Here is a 17,285-nt window from a genome sequence, read left to right as displayed (position 1 = left end):
CGTTCTAATTATACTTGGAGAAGAGTACAAGTTATGAAACTCCTCATTGTGCAGTTTTCTCCAACCTCCTGTCACTTCATCTCTCTTCGGTCCAAATATTCTCCTCAACACCCTGTTCTCAAACACCCTCAGTCTACTCGTATGTTCCTCCCTTAATATCAGAGGCCAAGTTTCACACCCATATAGAACCACAGGAAAAATTATAGCTTTATATATTCTAAACACAAAGGGCGTATGATAATAGCGAAATTAAATTGATTCGGGGTTGTTCTGAACGAAGAAGTAAAGACCACTAAATACTGTCCCATGGTCGTTGAGGCAGGCAGGCTATTGAAGTACCAGCTAGTAGATCCCTTCCACGAAGATGCCTCTGGGCCGCTATTCCTAGAACCACTGCTTCGCCGCGTCCTTCATGTGTTCCTCCGATCCGAATCTATTGTCTTTCACGTTCGTTTTTGAGGTGAACGAAAACATGGAATTCATGCGGTAACAGTTCGGACTCAATGAGTGATGGTCCAGTACCTTCCAGCGCATGGATCGTATCATCTTGGGCAATTGGGAGCAGATGGGGATGGGCCTTGGGGTGAAACACTATGGCGCTTCGTCTTGAAGGCCCTACGTTACTTCCGTACCCGGCACTCATCCCCCCATGACAACCCTCGGCGCCCCAAAGACCGAATGGAAAATCGTTGGTCCTATTTGGACTGATTCTGCACCTGAAAAGACGGTTTTCATCCACGTCAAAATGTTTTCATTCTCCTACTGTGCCAGTGGTCGGTTGCTCCTGTCACGTCATCCATCACACGCGACTGGCCTTATTCGCTAGCAGAATCATGAGCGGGTTTCATTTGAACAACTTTCATACATGGAATTTTAAGGAGATTTTCACTGTTATGACTTTACATTTACTGTTGTATAAACTTCTTTGAACTTGGCTCACGATTTCTTTGTGACACAAGCGACCGGTGTTATCAGACCTCCGAAAGCCAACTCTTAAACACAGAACGGAAAATTAGTCGCCAGCCAATATTTACCCTCGACACTTGCGACCATACGATTGTACTCGTATGCTGGGATCCCTGATTATATGAGATTTGAAAATCTATGACGACGCCCGAAGAGACAAATTTTTACAACAGTTTTAGTTAGTTGTAAATGCTAGCGGCCTCCGTAGTCTAGAGATAATGTTCCCACATCATGACTCGTAGTACGCGGGTTCAAATACCCGGCAGAGGTCGTCGAATTTTTAAGGGCGGAAAAATTCAGGGAACAAGTCCTCCGGGAGGGACTTTAAGCCGTGGGTCCCGTGTCGTAGCTTTACGGCACGTAAAAGAACCTCATACCTCCAAAGAAGGTCACTGAGCCAAAATTGCGGACGTTTCCCGCCCAACAGCAGTCACTAATACCTCTGGTAGATGGGGGAAGCATTATAGATACCTCTCAGCTAGTAGAGCCGGTCTCGCTGGCTGGGCGGGACTGATGGTACGCACCAACATCGGTAGGATATAGAGACTGGTAGAAATCATAGAGGGAAGCACAATGGACCACTACAGGTCTAAGTGCATGGGGAAACCCACCCTCTCTAATAGCTAACTAACTAACTAGTTGTATCTGCTGCAGAACATCTGATAATAAATAAATAATTCGATTATGTGAAAACAGAGAAATAACAATATATAAAGTAACAGATTAATAATGGAGTACAGTGCTAACTTATGAGATTACTCACGCTTATAATGCTTACGCAAAGTGAATATGAATTTTAAAATAGCATTTAAAACTTAAGGTAGGTCCAGCATTTTGTTTTCACTGATGAAACCACTGATGAATTCATGATGTTGACGTTAGCGACTTATTCGTTTTCATTTGTATGAAGCGTAGAATGGAAGATAACTTCTGACCCTGTGCACTCAAACTACACCACCACCATCACCAGTCTTCAGCACAGGCTCGAGGTCATAAGCACACACACATATCATCAGGTCAGGCGACTCTCGTTTCGTTCGCCACGTGGAGCGCTATATGTCATGGCCGTTCCTCGCCCAAATTTATGTGTCGTTATGTGACTTATTTGAACCGGTACAATAGTAGACTCCTACCACTGATCAGGCAATTTTTCCTTCTTCCAAATTGAATTAATTACCTTATCGATCTCAGAACGTATATACATATATATATGACCCTAAATACGTTCAGTAACTTACAAAGTAGTTCTTCCACCTATTCAAAAGATTGTGGGAATCTGCAAGCAGATTACAATTCTAATCCTTCACTAAGTTACTTCTATGTTGTTAACGCCTCTTAAAGTCATTTATTCCTATATACAAGTCTCTAATGTTCTTGTTCTTGCTGTTCGTTACAAGCTCGTCACCTTTGTCTTTCAGATATTTCCTCTTCTTATTCCTGAAATGCCTCCTGGTTTCACTCTTGTATTGTTCAGATTATCCCAATTTATTTCGCTTGGATCCTGTAACCACTGCAATTTGGCTTTTCTTTTTCTGACCTAATAATCTTAAGCGTCCTTCAACGAACTATGGATTATGCTTCTTTAGATCATAATAACCTAGACTCTCTTCGGCAAAAATGTTGGTATTATCTCTAATATTTTCCCAAGCTTTATTAACATCCACTTATGTGTCTAAGTTTGAAGGGCTCAGCTCCATGTGGGATAGATATGCGATTAATTTCCTTGGAGTTGTTCTTTACTTTCAATTGTTTAATATTAATATGAGTGAAGTGCCTGACTACGGGCTTGGTGACCGGTACCGTATCGAGAGGTCTTGGGGTCCACTAAGATTCTTACCAAATCCAAACAGGCAAAAAGGTCTCTTTCTTCAGGGTAAAGTGGAAGGAACTTGAATTTCGCACTTGAATTTAAGACGAGGTTATGAATGATATCTTCATGGGTCGTACTTAATTAAGCAGGCAAACAACTTTCACAATAGTTACTTGGTACGGGCATACACACTGCAGTTTTGTTTCTAACACGAGAGTACAACAAGTGACCGGCAGTAACGTGCCTGCTCTGTAATCCAAACAGCAAAGCGTTTCAGCGCTCTTCCATACGAAGAGGTTTTCTCGCTGATATGAGAAAACTTATCTTTCCAGATTCAACTTAATTTCAAGAACATAATTAGTATAATTTCAGATTGTTACAATGTTAATTGGCTAACTTAGTAGCTTCTTACTTAGTTGAAATTGCCTTTTGAGACTGCACCGCCAGATAATCCCGATAATTTATAGCAGAATGTATCAGACTGTTACAGTTTGTACGTGATTCTAAGGCACCATTGGCTGTAAGACACATCTTTGATTTAGTAGAAGATTTTCGGGTAAGACAAACATGCATATCACAAGTAAATTGTCAATATTCAAGCATAAAAATTAACTGTATTAACAAACACAATTCAACATGGAACTGCGAATTTAAATTAAACGTGTGTATTATTAATTTTTTTTTCTCCACTTGTGTATCCAGTCCCGCACTCAGAGTCTAAAGTTAGGGCAGTCAAAGATAGAATTGCCCCGTAACATGTTCATCTCTTTGTCACCAAGTGCATTTATAATTCAGAATTTCTTAAAGTTTTACTGTTTCCCCTACGATCTTCTTCCAAGCGGCCGAGATCCATTCTACAGGTTCTGAAGTAGATGACCTCTTGACCTTACCAGTCTATGATAGTGGAATGGCCGGTCACGGTAGCCGTGCGGTCTGAGGCATGTGCGGTCTTCGCTCGCTCGGAAGCCGGTATCGTGGGTTCGAATGCCTCACAAGGCATGGGTGTTTGGTGTGTGTATGTGTTTATTCTGTTTGTGTTGTCCTGTGTTTAGGTAGAGGCCTTGCGACGAGCGGATCACCCGTCCAAGGAGTCCTACCGTTTGTAAAATGATCAAAATAAAAAAAAATCGACACCGTAAGGTATAACAGGAACGGATTAATTAAGGAGGCATTTTTTCATCTCGCTTAGTGGGGGGTGGAGTCCAACTGGGTCCACTCAGCACAGCGGCCACTGATTGTTGTTGTTGTTGTTGTTCTTATTGGAGAGGGTGGGTTTCCCCATGCACTTAGACCAGATATTGGTCCATTGTGCGTCCCCCTGTGATATTCTACCAGTCTCTATACCCTACCGGTATTGGTACGTCCCATCAGTCCCGACTCAGCCAGCGAGTTCGGCCTCTACTGGCTCAGCGGTATCTCGATGCTTCCCCCATCTACCAGAGGCGTTAGAGACTACTGTTTGGCGGGAAGTGTCCCGAATTTGGCTCAGAGGTCCCCTTGGGACATGAGGTTCTTTTAGTGCCGTAAAGCTACGACACGGGACCCACGGCTTAAAGTCCCTCCCGGAGGACTTGTTCCCTGAATTTTTCCGTCCTTAAAAATTCAACGACCTCCGCCGGGTTTGAACCCGTGTACCTTGAGTCACGAGGTGGGAACGTTACCCCTAGACTACGGAGGCCGCTTTCGCGTAATGTTAATTCACATCCTGCAGCTTCATTCCCGTGCCCTGCTGCGTATGTAATGAATTCTCATTTTAATGCCGCGTCATAATGGAGAACATTCTAAAGTGGGAATTATCGACGGTATTCAGGTTTTGAAAATTCCTATATAAATTAGAATACACCCGCGTCCAACATTAAGCGTATCCAACGGCTGAGACGCTAACCGCATGCCCAACAATAGCAAAGGTACACACTCCCGAGTGTTGGTTGTGACATTTTAAAGAGGCAGTAATAAGCATAGGCGTAAGAATGAATACCGACCGATCTCTCTGCATTATTAGATTTAATAAGTTAAGGTTAAAACTACTTGGAATTTTCAGCCTTCAGGCCCAATCAGGCTCTTTATATATTTCCATACGTAAGGACGTGTTTAATAACGGAAATTCATAGCAGAGCTCTGCTTGCCACCTGCTTTCACGGTCGTTTCTTTCTTGGATTATTATTCTACCCTGAAGATGGTGGCGACATTTTCCTCCAAAGCGTCCGTTGACTTTCAACGGGCTACACGGAGTTATATCCCAGAAAATATAAAACTTTATATAAGTCGTGTTCATTCTTTCGTACAAATGGATTAAAAAGAATGAAAAAGCAAACTTTTATTTGAATTTGAAACTAAGTACAAATTGTAACTAGGCCAATCCATTGGACTGTCCTATAACACGGTCAGTTCTAGTCATATGTTAATGGGGTTTTGTCACAGTTTTCACGAATAAACTTCTGGCTTCAGCTGCCCAAATTCTTTCCTCGTGATACCAGCAGTTACGCTGCACCCAGCGAAACAAAAACAGTTTCAGTTGGCAACATTACAAGAGTGGCCGAAATACAGGACTTGAGACCGCTAATAATGACATAACTTATATGTTTTATACATATATATGTACACACATACACACTAGCGTTCTCCTGCAAAGAAATCTGCAGAGAAATTTTAGAAATTCCTTTTCTTGTATTTTTGTTATTGCTGGTTATTTATATTGCCTGCTAAATTTGACCGCAATAATAATTTCCTTTGTTTCTCCGGTATTTTTCTTCCATCTCCTATCCATCCTACCGTCATTCCCTTCTTCTTTCCTTCCTCTATTTCAGGTTAAAGCACCTTCCTCGCCTCACCAGCTAAGACAGCTTGCGTTTTCCTCATATCCTAGTAACGACAGAAAACAGTTCGGATTTCTCCTCCCCCTATATTCTAACAGCAACAGAAGAGAGACTGGGTGTTCACCTGTGTCCTAGTAACGGCAGCAGAGAGTCTGGGTTTTCTTTCTCCGTCTATACTAACAACACCAGAAGATAGACTAGGGCTTCCACCGTATCCTAACAAAACCAGGTTTCCCCGTATCCTAGCAACAGTGACATGGTCACGATCCAAATGCATTAATTACGGAGAAAGTAATGGGGAAATAAGTTGACTTTGAGTCAAACCCATTCATGAATTAGTGAGTTATTGGTTAGTGAGAGTTAATGGCCAGTGGTTATTTTGCAGCGGTCACTGAGCCACTGGTCTGAAGGCTCGCAGAGCCAGCGGATAATACATGATCATGAGTCCCGTGGGGCATGAAACCAAGAATCGCTGTGCCGACTAGGACCAACAGCTCTTTACTGGACTGTACTACACGTATACTGGAAACTACGGTGCAACAAACGTAGCGTCTACACAGAAAGACTTACCCTTCGCCTCGTCGAAGATGAATCCCAACTTCTAAATACGTACATGTATACGAAAGAACAAACATCTTGGTCACAGAGTTCGACGAGACCTGAAGACAATGACTGTGCTGGCGAGGACCAGCAACGATTTAACTGACCGACTGAACCTGTGCATGTAGCAGCACAATTAATATTTTCCCCGGGGTTGCCTTTCGAAGAGGAACCTCGGTTTTCTTTACCAATTTTTCTATGATGCGCTCCGTTCTGCAGAAACAAGGCGGGAAAAACGGACAGAAGCACTTTGGCAATTGCATATATAAATAGGCATACACTAGAGATCAGCGCGTTGGAATCAACCGTAATCTGGAAATGTTGATAGGGGTCATAACTGCTATTGGCTAATTCCAAGGAAAGTGATTCCTAAATAAAAATACAACTTAGAACGGAATTACTTAGAAAAATGGTAAGATTTAGATGTTTGTTATAATAAGAGATGATGTGATTCGTTAATATCTGGGCAATGACATAGATGATATTGAACAGAAACATATGCACATGTGCCGCTAATCAACTGAATACCCGAAAGAGTACATCTATAATTAATTATTTACACTGCACCAAAAAATGAAATTTAAGGTAAGGAAATAATCATGCCGACAATATTAGTAAACAAGCTCTTAACAGTCTTGCAGAGCAAAATAATATTAATGCAGATCCCGGGAGAGTCCCGTTGACACAGCAACTGACTACGGACTGGACGGCCGAGAGTTCGGAGCTCGATTCCCCATAGGGCCAAGAATTTTCTCCTCTCTGCGTCGTCCACACCTGTTCTGGGGCCCACTCAGCCTCCTATACAATGGGTATCGGGGACTCTTTCTCCGGGGGTAAAGCGGTCGAAGCGTGAAGATGACCACACACCTCCAACTATTGTCGAGATCAAGAATCCATGGATCTATACATCCACTTGCCTAGACATCTTCATGGAATGGTGCTCAATTAGTTACGAACAGCAATAATTTTTCTCTTTTTTCATTCTGTATAGGTCCAAACGCTGGGATAGCGCAGTCGGTATAGAGACTGGCTACGGGCTGAACGACCGAGGGTTCAGAGTTCGAGTCCCGGTAAGGTCCATGTCGTCCAGACTGGCTCTGTGGTCCACCCAAATTCCTATTCAATGTGTATAGGAGGCTGTTCCTCCGGGAGTAAAGCGGCCGGGGCGTGAAGCTGACCACTTCCAACTAGTGCCGAGGTCAAGAAAATTTGGATCTATACATCTACTCCCCCACACGCCTTTACGGTGTAGTGCTTAATTAGTTAAACACAGAGACAATTTGCCTTTACAGGCTCACTGCGTAAGTAATACATTTCAGTCTCTAAATTGTGTTACATGGTTTGAACAACAGAACTTCCTATTAATGAATTCCCAAAACATTTAATACATCTTTTCTGTATCTCCATGTATTTGTACAATCAGTCCATTATGGGCTATAAGTACATCTTATGTGATACTTAATGTAAAGTATTTAATACATGAGAATGAAATCATTGTAAGGATGGACTATTTTCTCGAAGCTTTCAGTAGTGTGCATCTTGCTATTTAATACTGTGATCTTGCTGGAAATCTGCTGAGACATGTGTATCCCTGCACGCGTGTATTCGTGCATGTAATACACATAACTCTTCAGCACGGGATTTCTATTTCATACTTTGGAATTTATTTACTAAACTGATAAGCGATAAGCGCTGGGCGACACGTGTTAGGGCACTTCTACAATTTGCATTCAATTTCTCTTGGGAACAACGAAAAGCCCTAGCTGCAGAATATGAATCACAGCTATTGGCGGACTGCCGACACATCGTTAGGGGCGTTTCCGTTCTACGTGGCCTGTAAATGGAAAATTCTGAAGTACTGTACACAACATCCTTCCTTTGTCACTATAGCATAACCCCAGCTTCGGTCTCACTGTTTAAGGTCCCTATGTCTGTCACAGCAAGCAAGATTCGTGTTGACATTAGCAGAATGTAACGCATTCCCCAAAAGCCTTCTTATTTTCGTGTGTGGTTCTAAAACTAGTTTCATGCCGATTTGAGGTTCTTATGGCCGTGACTATTAAGAGTGTTATCTTCTAAGATGTGATACCACGTAGTTTGATAGGTTTCGGCCTTTAAGGAGGTACATTCTGACTTCATCTTTAAGATATAAAAGTCAGCCGCGGGAGTATGGCCTACTATTCTACTTTAAAGACAGGCACTAGGATTCTCAATCTTCATTAGTCGTATCCTGGCAACGGATTTGTAACAGTCTCACTACCACTTCAAATCACACGTGGAGTCTTCTTTGCACAGTCTAATTTATTTCTTGCCGTTATTCTTCAACTGTCAATTCCTCTGCTCTCAAGCTCATATCCCAGGAGGCTGGGGTCTCGAAACTCGACACTCCATTCCTCGACTACAGTTCTCAAAGTCAAAGTCAAAGTTATGTTACGACTGACGGTCAGTCGGCCAGTCTATCTTGGTGTCAAGCACCCATTTGGGACTTAAGACCAGATTTTTTTCTGTCTGACAGTTGCGTGTTTATTGATATGGGACGCCCTCTCTGACGAGAGGACGGGTCTGCCTTTTACAGTGTACAATGTAAAATATTAAAATATGCATTAAGTATGTGTGGCCTTTTATAACTTCGAGGCGAACCGAATACGTCTCACCATCTGAGAGAGTTCCTGTTATATTCTCGGCTTCAATCTTGATTACTGTTTCTGCTGGACACTTCCTTATAATCACGTTGTACGGGCCACGCAGAAAACACATCCTGTATTGTTGACGAGGCGTGTTTACTGCGCCGTTTCCTAGCAACAGACGTCCTATTGTTTCGCGCGTTAGTTGGCGCGGGAATGCGTTTATCAAGTCGTTGCCTAGCAATGGGTATGCACGTAACAGTATATTTATCCATCAAACCATACTATCACAGACCAGAACGCAGCAATCTTCATTATCTTGCTGTCAACTTCCCAGACCGACATATACAACAGAGTCATCTCTCCACTTATTTTCAACGATCGTGAGTTATGTCTCTTAATCTGCAGGAAGAACATAAATTACAAGTTTGAAAACATTGTATTCAGTAAAATATTTGAACCGAAGAGAGTTGATGTAATTGAGCAATTCAGGATAATTTATACAGATCATCACTACTAAGATAATGAAACCTAGGAGCATGCGAAGAACTGGGCATGTAGCTGGGATGGTATGACAAGAAATGCGTAAGGAATTTTGGTTGGCAAACCTATTGAAACCCTCAGTCGTATACAACTGCAAAATGAATCCAGGCAAAGTAACATGATCGCCTTCCGGCTAACTCCCAGTGAACGAACAGTAGTAACCAATATACTGAAGTGTAGACGCCCAAGGAGCCCATCTGGATGATAGGATGAAGATGGAAATTCCTGCATACCTCTATCGAGAATCGGACACAGGTTAGTAGCTTGTAACATCATTGCTGAACTATCACAGCTCATGTAAATAATTTTAAACTAAGCTTATATATGCACTTTGTATGTATACTTCAAGCAGTTTAGTCTCCAGTCCTTTAGAACAGCAAAGCAATGGTTATGGTTCTTTCGCTGTTACTTGATCTGTGAACCATTTAATTCTCCTTTATCAACTGTAGAAGTGGAGCCAAACGGATAGCCAATAATGACGCATCGGTAGTGATACGGTCTGTCTTTAAGGCTCCAAAGTTCTGTTTAGACAGATTTATTCTTCTTTTTGACACTAAAGTATGATTTAAGTGTAGTGATCCTCTGTTTTAGAATAAATGAATCCGTAAATCATTTCTTTGCACCCACTGAATATAGTCAGACCAGTACAAGTCTACTATGACTTCTATTTTCATAGTACATCCGTGAAATAGTGCATGGACATAGGTACTAGGCCTCATAAGTGTGAAGTTTTTTATATGATTTTAATATTTATCTTAACACTTGAAGATGGTTTATGCTGTCTTGGTTCATATAGTCTGTTGTCATATTTATCAGTGACTAATAACGCGGGCTCGGGATTGGATTTACTCCTTAAACGAACCACCAGTAATTACACATAATTATAGCGCTATCGCTATGTCTATATTTTATAATTCTTTGTTACACACACAACTAGTCCTCTCCTGGTAACGCAATTAAAACACTGGGACTGTAACAGTCTCACTGAATCACGCACTCCAAATGTTACACATAAATAAAATCTTCTAATCACACGTTGACTTTTCACAGGTCGACTTCTAATTCTTCTTCAACTACAAATTTCCCGTGGCTATCTCGTACCCAGAACTGACTGACTCGTAGCACCTACTGTCTTCAAGTTAACTACCCTACACGGATACCACGATAAACACCGTCTCTTTTGTTAATGCGTGTTTACAGCTTCGTTGCCTGGCAACAAGTGTCCTATTATTCCGTGCGTTTTCTTGGCGTGGACCGCACAGAAAACACTGTTTCCCTTATACTGTTGTCACGTTTTTAAGTGGGGTCTTTACCGACCGTCGCATGGAAACGGCAGTTCTTCTACTGTTGTCTGTATTCGTTGCCGTGAGAATGTTTACGAATATTCCTCTACTGTTATAGAAACGGCCCATATGTCACATTATCTTGTGTTGCTGTTGGTATCCGGAGACAGAATCCAGTCTCCGAAACGTTGTGTGTTTTAAATAAAAACAGGACGATGGATAATGTCCAGAAATACAATAATTGTAAAAATTATGATGTTCCCCTTTATGAAATTTCCCCCCGTCTCCTGCTATTTCCTCCCTCTTGCGTCAAAATATTTTCCTCTGCACGACAATGATAATGCCAGTAGGTCTACACAAAACACAATAGAAATGGACTTCGCTTGAAGGCGTAAGTCTTTAAGTTGATTTGGAATGCAGTCAATCCAAGATTTCCACGGAACATCTCAATATCCAGCTGCACGTTTATAACAATCGTTGCTGCCTGCGAGTTACACTAATGCACTTGTTTGTGCATCACAAGCGTCTGGTGCTTCTTAATCTCCTTACCTTTCCTGTTGATCTAGGAGAAATATGTTTAAAAAAGAGGCAGACTGGCTCCTCAGTCTAGTGGAAGAATATACTGAGAACAATGTGCTGAGAAGAATATTTTGACACAAAAGAGATGGGGCAGGGAGAAAGAGATGGAAAGAGAAATGACAAAGGGGACGAAGAACATCCTAATTCGTACTCCTCACCAAATATTTTTGGTTTGATAAAATAGAGGAGGACTAAATCAAGCGAGAGAGAAACGAGAAGTAGTCGCTGTGCTTAATCAAGCACATGCCATGAAGACGTATGGGGCAGTGGAGGTACAGCTCTACGCATTTTTAACCTCGGCAGGGGATGAATGTTCAGCTTACCCCAACGATCACTCTATCCCCTAGAAGAAAGCTTCAGGTATGTATTTGATAGGACTCTGAACGAGACCCGAAGACGGTGTGGACGCCAGAGGCGAGGAGAAAGAATATTTGTCCATGCTAAGCATCGAACTCTGGTTGTTCAGCCTAGAAATTATTCTGACAGAATTTTAATCGAAATGCTTCAAGGGAAGAGGCCATCTTGGGAGCCCTGGTGTGTATTGGATTCATCTGACGCTAGATAACGTAATGGTTGGCCCCAATTCATCACAATGGACTTTCGGATTCCATAAAAGGAGGGAAATGGCTTCATTAGTTCGGTGACTTTATCTTCTCACGGATTATGGCTAAAGGAATTAGTTACAGGAAAAGTACACTTTTTTGCTTTGTTTAACGTCCGTTTTGCATGAGTTTCCGAATGAATTATTAATAAACAATTATGAATAAAAGTTTATTTTGGTGTATAATTACATCAAATTCCTAAACCTTCTGGGAAAATACTAAACCACACTTAACTGCCTGAAACAAAGTCTGTAGCGATAGACCGAAGCGCGATACCTCATTGTTGAATAATTTTCAGCAATACAGCAGGCTATTGAATATTACACCAAGTAATAATATAACAGGAATACTATATGGGTTTACATATTGTTACGATTTATGTATGACTACAGACGGAGTATTAATTGGATACTGGATTTATTGACCACTTAGACACGACTCGGAACTACAAGCACTCATAAAGCTATCGCTGATTTCCACACTTTGCAAATCACAATATCCTAAGTCTTCTCCATTCTGCATTGTCTTCACTAGTCATTGCTTGGTAACGAATCTTAACAATGGAGATTCTTCAGCTTCTGTGCTCACTCCGTTGTCTGCTGGTTAACACTCCACAACTGAACTGCCAACTTAATCATAGCGCCGTCCCTTCTCAGCTTCCTCGCAGAACTCGACTAACTGGCAAGCCCCAACTGTCTTCCTTATAACTCCTTTGCACGGACCGAGTAGAAAACACCGCCTCCAGCAGTAATTCTAATGTCGCGTGAGTATTCGTTGCCGCGGGAACATGTTTAACAAACCGTCGCCTAGAAACATCCGTTGTTTCTTTGCCTATCTCGCAGTCATTCCACACCAACGGCTGCACACGCTACAATATTTTACAATGTCCCAAGGAAATTAGATGATATATTTCTTCTTTATAGAGAATGATAAATTTCTGAGACAGCAAAAAAGAGATCTGACCACCTGATCTTGGTCTACTTTGTCTATTAAATGGGAAATGAAGCACAATTAATTTGTTTTATTTTCATCCATCACTGGTGCTATCTTCAGGATCTGATCATGTGGCTCCTTGCTGTTCATCTTGTCTTCTTACCTCATACAGAATTAGTACTGCAGATAAATTATATCTTTAAGAAAGTCTAAACAAATCTGTTGATACAGGCGTAGGATTTTATTGCCAGATATTCTCCACTTACATTGGCGGACCTGCCAGTGGAATTTCCTGTAGAGCGTGGAAAATTCAGGTCGAAATTTTTAAATGCAAAACGGGGCCATATTTATAACAAGTGACTATTCAGAGTTTCACGACTATGATCTAATGAAAGGAGTGCATCTGAGAGACTAATAGACCCTAGTAGTGTCGTGGTAATGGGAGAGAATTAGCGGTAATTATCTACAAGAACCATTGAAGAACAAAACAATAAATAAAACAACAGGTCGTTTATGAAGACTACCTCACGGACAAAATACAGGAAACAGAGCTCCACTTGCCTTGTATAAACGTTATGCCACTGGACACATCATCTAGTAGCGCAACAACTACAAGGCAATGAAATTTATGTCTCGTAAAACATCACTCCATCTAATAGCTGGAAGCACACCCAATAACATTTAAATACCTTTCAATTATGTAGATAAGAGATAACTTTGGAGACCGAAGCGTAGATGAGAGAAAAATACTAATATTTATCGTAAAGTGATAGTGTGAATGTGGATAATGGATTTGAATGACATAAAATAGTGCCCAGTAGCAGGGTGTTATGATCACGGCAATGAATCTTCGGGTATCATAAAAGATTGGAAATTTCTTGCCTATGTGAATAAGTACTAACTAATCAAAGACACTGTTGGATGCAGTTAGACACATAATCACTATTAGGAACTGTTACGAGACCCATATGCTTATTAGGATTAGTTGTATTTATACGTTACTACTATTCAGATTTCGTGGAACGAGGAGAAGATGACAAACCCTGAGCCCCTTCATTTATAAATTCTGAAGACTGAATTTTGTCGGTCACGGTGGCTTTGCGGGCTAAGGCATGATCCGTCCTCGCCCGCTTGAACTCTGGGAAAGGGGTACGAATCCCACTCGGGGCATGGATATCTGTTTGCGTTTGTTCTATGTTGTTCTGCGTGTAGGCAGTGGCCATGTGAGGGGTTGATCCCCCGTCCAAGGAGTCCTACCTATTCTGTATAGGATTAAGAAACTGAAAAAGTTGCCAAGGTCCAACATAGGGCTGTAGAGCCATAGATAGATAGATAGAAGACTGAATTTTAAAGTAGGCTCTTCTCCATTTCAGACTTCCATACCATTCCTCATTAGGTGTTCGGTTAATACGAGATATCCTTACAACAGAGCGGCTATCCTTTAGTTCTCTTTCGATCACCACACACAACGAATTCGATCAAAGCCGTCGCCAACTATCTTAAAATAATAATAATAATAATAATAATAATAATAATAATAAAAGTAAAGTTATTCCTGTGCTTAATTTAATAGGCACTACATGATGGCGTGTGGGGGAGTGCATGTATAGATCCAATGTTTTCTTGAACTGGGCACTAATTGGAGATGGAGGGTCAGGTTCATGCCCTTGCTGTTGTACCCGCGGGGAAAGAGTCTCTACTACCCACAGGGTAGGAGGCTGTGTGGGCCCCAGAACCCGTTTGGACCATGTGAAGAAGAGAAAATTCTGACTCTACCGGGACTCGAACTCCGACCCCTCGGTCGTCCTTCCGGTAGCCAGTTGCTATACCGGCTCATAATAATAATAATGACGACAACAGCAGCGACAAAGACGACGATGACAACAACAACAACATTAACATAAAATTCTGTAGGCCTATACTGGCAACCAGCAATCTGAAAACGGAACTCGACCCAACTCCTGAAACGTCGTAAGAAGTATACCGTGCCTCAGGCAATGTACAATGTCTAACAATATCTTTTTTCCTTGGCACTACAGACCCAGTGGGCCTAGGCCTACCTCCATGAACGTCTAACAATATTGGTATAATGAATTCAGGGTCGCTTCTGACTGCACATGTAATTCTGCTAGTAGATATAACCACCCACATAACACTACACCACAAAAGCAGCANAGGCCAGAAGTGGCCGCAGTGCATGGGACTTAGTACCACCCCACTTTTTTTTCCTTGGCACTACAGTCCCAGTGGGCCTAGGCCTACCTCCATGAACTTCTCCGTTCACTTCGGTTTTTCTAGATCTTACACATTCGGTAGGACTCCTTGGGCAGGTGATCAGCTCATCGCAAGGCCTCTACATGTATACAAACACAGAAAAACGCACACACACAAACTAAGCATCCATGCCCTCAGTGGGATTCGAACCCAGGATCCCGGTTTCCAAGCGAGCGAAGACAGTGCATGCCTTAGACCGCTCGGCTACCGTGACCGGCAGTCCCACCCCACTAGCAATAAAAAATATATATATAAATATAGGCTTATTATTCGCAAACGTAGCAAAGGTTCAAATATTTGAGGACCAAGGTAACGAGGAAGTTATAAGCAATACAATTCGAGGTATGCCGCTATCCTTCAGTAATACATCTTCTGCCTTCCCGTCTCTTATCCAGAACCCCGGTCTAAAAAAAGATAAAATACAGTTAAAGGCCTATCTGTCGTTTTATACGGTTTTGAAACTTCATATCTTAGCCCTGACAGACTTTTTTATAAATTCGATATGTACGTTATGTCACTGGAGATCACAATAAATTCATACCATTCATCTTTCTGTAATTGGTTAAAAAATGTGGGATGGAGGCGCCACTACCGAAATGTCATAATCAAGCAAGCTGTAATAACAACGGTAATCATAGGAAGTACGCTAACCATAATGCTAATGACAGCAATCATAGTAAGGAAGACATTTTGTAGCTTTCGTGAAATTGTTCGTGTACTCGAATGCGAAGTCGTAATATATGGTGAGAAGAACGCATGTGCTGTCCGTACTGCAGTACAAACTGGGCCATTTTAGTTATATTTTTGTTTATTATTATTATTCGGTCACAGTGACTGCACGGTCTAAGGCATGAAGTGTCTTCGCCCGCTGAAACACTGGGATCGTGGGTTCGAATCACACTTGAGGCATGTATGTCTATGTGCATTTATTCTGTTTTTGTGCTGTCCTGTGTGCAGGTAGTGGCCTTGCAATGGGCTGATCCCAAGTACAAGGAGTCCTACCGACTGTGTACATGATCAAGAAATCGACGCGACTATAACCTTCCCCAAAAGGACTCTGCTGTGAGCTAAAGAGAGGAGCGGATTGCCTCAGAACTTAAGTCCTATACGTGTATAAGGAAGGCTAATTGGATTGGTCATATCTTACGAGGTAACTGCCTTCTAAAAGAAGTTATTGAAGGAAAGATAGAGAGGAGGATAAAAGTGACCAGAAGACGAGGAAGAAGACGTAAGAAGATGCTGGATGACTTTGGGACAGAAGAGGATATTTTCATTTGAAGGAAAAAGCTCTAGATCGCATTAAGTGGAGGAACTGTTTTGGAAGAGACTGTGGACCTGTCGTCTTGACAGATTACAGATGAATGAATGAATGAATGAATGAATGTGTATGTTGGAAACATTTAGGCAAAATAAACGCCCAGAGTTTCAGTAATGAATTTCACATCTGACATTATTTCTGAGACTCGTTACAAAAGTATCGTGATTTTTCAGCGCTGTGCTAATTAGCAAAGCATCTTCTTTTTCACCTTTACATTCACATGCGTATAGTCTTGATGGCTGTATAATTTCGGCTAATGATCTAAATTTCGTCTATTCTTCTTCCGTTTTGACGCTACAGCTCACGTGGAGTTTTGGTCTTCTCAACCACACCTTTCCACTTGGTCCTGTCCTGGACTGTTATCTTCCAATTTGGTGCTAACTTTTATCTCTTAGTTAATGAAATAAAAAATATATGTATTTTTCCACAATTACTTATCTTTTTTCCAGTGAAACCCCACATATCTTTCCTGTTTGTATGAAACAAGGTCTCAAAACAAGTAACCTCAACAAATATAGTCAATCTCTTTACTAATTCTTTGCCGCGCAATTTCCTAATTTATCTCTTATGTACGTCATTAGCTACAATGGGAACGACCTCACTGACAAGTATCATTGATACCGCTATCTTCGTATCTGAGGTCTTCATCGCACTGACACTGAGTTATAACGCTACACATTAGATTTATAGAAAACGTTGAGGTCTAGAGGCAAAAATGTTTGGCAAAGTAGAACGACAGTGGAAATTAGATTTTATAGCACTTTGTGGAATCCATACTTGCGTGTTGCCAAGAGAATTTAAGACCTAATTCTCACTGTTATTGCTTATTTGTCTATTTACTTTACATGTAATATGTGCATGAACACGCTGCTTAAAACTTCAAAAAATTTCCTTCTCACCACCATTCATAATGCCTACTAAATAATACTATTTAATT

The 17,285-nt window shown here is 41.4% G+C and overlaps 1 long non-coding RNA gene across 1 annotated transcript in view; it reads right to left on the bottom strand.

The window, feature by feature from the left end:
• The window catches only part of LOC117282222, a 322,259-nt gene that overhangs the window by 273,171 nt on the left and 31,803 nt on the right, over nucleotides 1–17,285 (bottom strand). The gene's annotated exons all lie outside the window — the stretch shown is intronic.

Source organism: Cryptotermes secundus, unplaced genomic scaffold (assembly GCF_002891405.2).
Source record: "Cryptotermes secundus unplaced genomic scaffold, Csec_1.0 scaffold517, whole genome shotgun sequence".
Classification (NCBI taxonomy): domain Eukaryota; kingdom Metazoa; phylum Arthropoda; class Insecta; order Blattodea; family Kalotermitidae; genus Cryptotermes; species Cryptotermes secundus.
This window is presented reverse-complemented; position numbering and strand designations above follow the sequence as displayed.